We start from the raw sequence: 6,019 nt of genomic DNA, 5'->3' as shown, positions 1-6,019 counted from the left end.
GCGTTCGCTCATTACGCCGAAGACCTGGGTTCGATTTCCCCATGTGTTATGGTGTCCCCGCGCCGTGATATTGCTGGAATATTGCTAAATGCGGTGTAAAACTAAACTCACTCACTCCTGTATCGGCAATCACTCGAAAACCAACACTTTAACATACTCTGAAATTTTCTTTTATCTACTTTATTGACGAATCAAACAAAACTTTCAAAACGAAAAACTGTTCCAGTTAGAATTACCCGATGACATTTAAAGATTTGAACGCCTTTTATCAAGTGCACAACTCTCTATCATATTCAGAAGTCAAAATAGAGTTACTTCCCTTGGAACATTCCTCGATCATGGTTTCGCCTTCATAACGATAGGAACGCTGTAATCAGTGTAGGAAAGATGTAGAAAATCTAGCCTGTCCACAGGACTGGCAGGTCAAACTTTTACCAGTCCTGCCAAAATCTGGCCTGTCCTCCAAATATAAATAAAACACCTTCAGCAGTAAATATTCAAAAAGGTTATAATCATTATATATATGTCATTGGTTTGCTAAAATTGACCCGACATGAGGACGGATTAGATATTTTTTTTGAACCCGTCCTCCACAAAATTCACCCGTCTCGGACGTTGGGACAGGCTATCTTTCCTACACTGCTGTAATGTCCTTCCTATTTCAGCTGATGTGAGTATGGCCTGGTGAATGTTTCAGAAATGATAAAGTAGTAATATATATGCACGTAACACAAGCTATAGTCCTCAAACATATGGGTGTGAGTGAATCCTTTCCTCGATGCAGCGTTGATCGTGAATTCATATTTACGACTGAGCAGTTGGCGAAAGTGTTCATAAAATCTTCCGATTTCGAAATATGCGCATTTAGCCTATTGCGCATCAATATGTGATCATGTTTTTCAACTGAAGAAAGATCACTTCAACGTTCAGTGAAAGACAGATTACTTAATGCACTATGTTTTGAAACTTACCTTTCCCCGTTAGGCTAAGGAAACCTTGACATCCTCAGTGAGATTATCTTGTCAAACGGATTCTTCGCAAAGAGGGGCGGTGGGTAGTCTGGTGGTTCAGGCGTTCACTCTTCACGACGAAGGACCGGGTTATATTCCCCACATGGGTACAATGTGTGAAGCCCATTCCTGGTGTCCCCGCCGTGATATTGTTGGAATATTGCTAAAGCGGCGTAAAACTATACCCATTCACTCTTCTCTGGGGTGGTGGGGTAGCCTAACGGTCAAAACGTCCGCTCGTTGCGCTGAAGACCCGGGTTCGATTCCCCACATGGGTACAATGTGTGAAGACTTAAGTTTGTTTCGAGAAATCGGGGCCTGGTGTCTACCGCCGTGACATTGCTGGAATATTGCTTAAAAGCAGCGTAAAACTATACTCATTCACTCACTCTTCTCTAAATATCTTGTGATATTTACACACACAGACACACACACACACACACACACACACACACACACACACACACACACACACACACACACACACACACACACACACACACACACACCAGTTGGATATTGTACATTGGGGTGAAATTTGACCATTGGCGCTGTAGTTAGTTCACATGCACTTGGAAAAGTTTGAAGCATCCGAAAGTTGAATAGCTCTAACCTGCTTCCCCAAAAACTGAGTTGCCATTTACCCTCCCCACCCCAGTTAAGGATCAGAGTTGTATTTGTCGATGTTCATCAGCTGTTGGAGATTGTGGGTCACGTGAGCGAGTATAATGGCAGCTCTGTAACTCTCCTCTCGTTTGACAACGTAATCACGCGATATACTGACTTTTATTGATAAAGATCGACAGCGCTAGCTGACTTAGCAGCAATGTGCGAAGTAGCCACTGGCCCTCTAGTCCGTGGCTAGTAAAAATCCAGTAGTGCTAGTAAATGTCCACAGTGAATTTTCATGGGGTCATTTTGTAAATACAGCACTCTCCCGACTTGTTAAGTTAAAAGACACATTTAAGTCACGCATGATTATGGCCTGATAAAATTGTTCATCATATTAGCAGCTTAATGATGAAAACTTTGTCTACATTCAAAATTTCTGGCTAGTGAATTATTTTGTGGACTAGTAATTTTCAGGCATAGCTAGCCCAACTATCTCTTACGACAAGCATCAGGAAAGTGATGAACCGGTATCTTTGATGTTTTGAAATTTAGAAAGTCTTCTTTTCCAAGGTAACGCTGCTTTTTCCAAATGTAGGTTATCTCTCTCTCTCTCTCTCTCTCTCTCTCTCTCTGTGTGTGAGAGAGAGAGAGTGAGGAAGTGACAGTGTGTCTGTGTATATTGATGGATTGGAGTTAATGATTATCGTTTTCCATTCTCCAGATTCCAAGCATGAGTTCTGATGAAGAGAGGATTTACCTCCCCATGGAACTTCCTCTCACCCGATCCATGATAAAGAGAGGAGGAGAAGAGGAAGCGTTTAAATATATGACAGACCACAACTTAACAGCGGACTCTTTTGCGCGGAGGGTGAAATCCGGCGAGCGGAATGATATATTTTGTCCAGTTTGCACAGCCGCTCAATCCGGACGACTCAACATAATGAAGACTTTAATTTCAATGGGATTTTCCTTTCAGAGTGCAAGCCCAACAGATCTTGTGTTACACATGGCGCCTGTACACTTGGCCTCATACGGCGGCCATCTTGTTGTTGTGAAATCCCTTATAGAAGAGTATGGAGTTGACGTCAATACTCGAGACGGGTACGACAACACCCCTGTCTACTGGGCCATCAATTCGCTGGACGCTAACCTTGACCTTGTCAAGTATCTCATAGGTGCTGGGGCGCCAGTAAATATGAAAAATGAGATTGATAAATCCTCCTTGCTCCAAACCAGTGTGAAATATGGAAATACGGACGTCTGTACTTATCTGTTGGCTCAAGGAGCTGACGTCACAGCACGTGATCACAACGGATGCACACCTCTGCACATAGCCTCTGTGTGGGGTGACGAGAGTTCAGCACGTGCATTGCTAGAAGCAGGAGCTGATGTGCATGCGCGTAACAAATCTCGCGAGACCCCGATTTTAGTCGCAGCGAAACACGGATTTGGCCGCTGATGAAAATGTTGTATTCGCTCGGTGCCGATCCAAATGATAACGACACGGATGGGAACACAGTTCTTCATTATGCAGTTGTCAAACAGTCATACGAAACTGTTTATTACTTAACCGTACATCTTAATGTTGAATTCAACGTGGAAAGTGTGAAAAAAGAAACACCATTTTGGTCTGCTGTGACGTCAGGCAATTTGGACATCGCTAGATTGTTAGTTGACTCCGGCCATAAGTCATATCTGCCCACCGGCGAGGATGGTGGCATTGTGTCCTCTGTTGCTCACTTGGACCGTGGAAGCAAGGAGTCGTTGATGTCGTACGTAAAGGCGACTGTGACAAACCCGCAGTCGCTGCAGGATCTGTGTACGTTCAGAGTTAGGCGATCCCTAGGGCTCCAGGTAGGCACAGCTGTTGAATCTCTGCCACTGCCTGGTATTGTCAGAGACGTTGTCAGACTGTGTCATATTTCCGGCACTGTTTGAACCGTATCCCTGGCACTGTGAGCCATATCCCAGACACTCCCTGAACTTTGTTGAAAATGACCGTATCCATGACACCAACCCACCAATATTCCAGCACAGTGCGGATACCCGACATCCTGAACCTTATTCCCTACAGTTTTGAGCTGCATTACCTATACTGTGTGACCCTTACCCCGAACACTGTCTGTGGCGTGTTTCCGACACTGTGCGCAGTATCACAGACAATTGTCACCCCGGTACTGTGTGACCCGTACCCCGAACACTGTCTGTGGCGTGTTTCCGACACTGTGCGCAGTATCACAGACAATTGTCACCCCGGTACTGTGTGACCCGTACCCCCAACACTGTCTGTGGCGTGTTTCCGGCACTGTGCGCAGTATCACAGACAGTTGTCATCCCGGTACTGTGTGAACAGTATCCCCGACACTGTATGTGGCGTGTTTCCGACACTGTGCGCAGTATCACAGACAGTCTTAGCTGTCACCCCGAACTGTGTGAACAGTATCCCCGACACTGTCTGAGTCACAAGGGTTTTGTGTGGATCATGCTCAGTATCTCAGTCAGTGGACTGTGTTGTCCAGATTCCAATATTTACAGATTGCCGCCAATGGCTGAAACATTGTAGAGCACGTCGATACAAACAAACAACACACACTAACCAACAAGTAAACAGACACTAACAAACAAACAAACGCATGCTGTTGGAGCCAATGTTTTTATTTATAATATGTTCGTTGTCAAAGGCAATGCGGTCTATTTGGTCATGCTGTTTGTGGCAGAACTGTTTGTATGTGGTTTGTACTGCTGGGATTGTGTTGGTTTATAGCGGGAATATTGCTGAGTGCGGCATCAAACTAAACTCACTCACTTTGTTGGTTTACATTGTGTTAACACAGCTTTGTTGATCGAGTATATGATGAGGAGATGTCGAACAAACAATAAACGTTACCCAATAAATGCGAGAGATTGAGTGTTTAAATGCTTCAAAATAAACCACCCAATTACATGTGCCTGCAGATGGTAAATACTTTCACGGCATGTTCACATTTACAGCTTGTTGTTCACTACAGGCAACGACCTTGTGTTGGTGGAGTTTACTGAGGCCGTGAACCATCCCTGCATATTAAGTGTGTCGTTAAGCTTGTCTTAATCCTTATGGCTGTTCACCCACGTATACCACTGAAACCCAGGTCTATAGACTGTGTTGACTGATATAACGCTAAACAAACCGAAACATGAGAAACAATGCAGACACATCCTAGATAGTCTCCCGGGTATACGTTCCGATAAATCTCCACTATACCCTGGATGCATCTATGGCTCGGCCCGATAATTTTATTACCTCCCTTTGCTGGCTCCGCATTCTCACAGTAGCCAATCAGATTAGCCGCCGTTACAACCGATCTTACCAGTGCCAACAAGAAGGTTTGTTCGCAGTGCGACTCAATAATTTGGGGAAATCATGCAGACAGATTGACAGGTCTGAAACCGTAAACAAATTATATGCAAGAAATCCTTCCACCTCTTTCCGAGTATCTCTGCAACGATTGTGTTGCAAAGTATAATCGTTGGATAAAAGAAGCGAAACGTTGTGATTGGTACGCGCAACTTCCCAGCGTAGACACCTGATAGGCTAAAAAGCCAGCCAGGGAGGTAATAAAATCATCGTGCCGAGCCATAGATGCAAGGATATAGTGGACAAAATAACACGACAAAATCACGACTGAAACTTGGCAAAACTGTGTCAACAAGGTAGCTAACGTCGTTGAACAAGGTTACTGATCTCGGGATGGCTTACAACAGGCAACTGTGGCACCATTTGTCATCCCTTTAAGTCGTGACTATGACACTACGACAGACGAGGAACCGACAGGTCTCCCGGAATAGATTTTGAGATGTTCCCCGCCATGACTGGCTGTTCCGTTTCTGCGGTTTCACCCCGCCGAGACAGATAACAACTTTTGCGTTTTCAATGATGATAGTTTCTTGAAGAACTTTTTGGTGGAGTCCGGAAAATTTTTCAAATATAAGAAAGCTGTTGGGTTTTAGTAAATGATAAACATGTGTACTATTTATATATATATGTGGCAGTTTTGTACAATGATAAAATTTACAATTCATCGGTCCGTTTCTGACTCAAACGGACTGTAAGTTCGCAATAGGACGGAACCCAGTCAGCAGGAAACGAGACTGTTGCGTAATCAATGTTTTGACCCAATCCATGTTTTGACTCTGTTCACCAAGGTCTAACGCTTAGGTGAAACCTTTATGTCAAACGGCGCTTTTCGTAAAGGTATAACGCCCAGGTGAAACCCCTGAGGTCAAACGACCCTGTTCACAAAGGTATAACGTTTAGGTGAAACCTCTGAGGTCAAACGACTATGCTCATAAACGTTTGCCAGTTGGGTGAAGACCTTGGTCAATGGGCGTACAGTGGTTGAAGCACTAGTTTAAACGCT

The 6,019-nt window shown here is 44.3% G+C and overlaps 1 protein-coding gene across 1 annotated transcript in view; it reads left to right on the top strand.

Annotated features, from left to right (window-relative positions):
• The first annotated feature begins 652 nt into the window (after positions 1–652).
• LOC124256841 (ankyrin repeat and protein kinase domain-containing protein 1-like) overlaps positions 653–6,019 on the top strand; it is an 18,602-nt gene continuing 13,235 nt past the window's right edge. Inside the window, exon 1 of the mRNA XM_046690810.1 lies at positions 653–670. The gene's annotated coding sequence lies outside the window, so the exon portion shown is untranslated. The remainder of the gene's footprint in view (positions 671–6,019) is intronic.

The sequence above is a fragment of the Haliotis rubra genome, unplaced genomic scaffold, assembly GCF_003918875.1.
Source record: "Haliotis rubra isolate DU_JTF1 unplaced genomic scaffold, ASM391887v1 Scf64, whole genome shotgun sequence".
NCBI classification, from domain to species: domain Eukaryota; kingdom Metazoa; phylum Mollusca; class Gastropoda; order Lepetellida; family Haliotidae; genus Haliotis; species Haliotis rubra.
The sequence above is the reverse complement of the archived record's forward strand: the minus strand, read 5'-3'. Positions and strand labels throughout refer to the sequence as shown.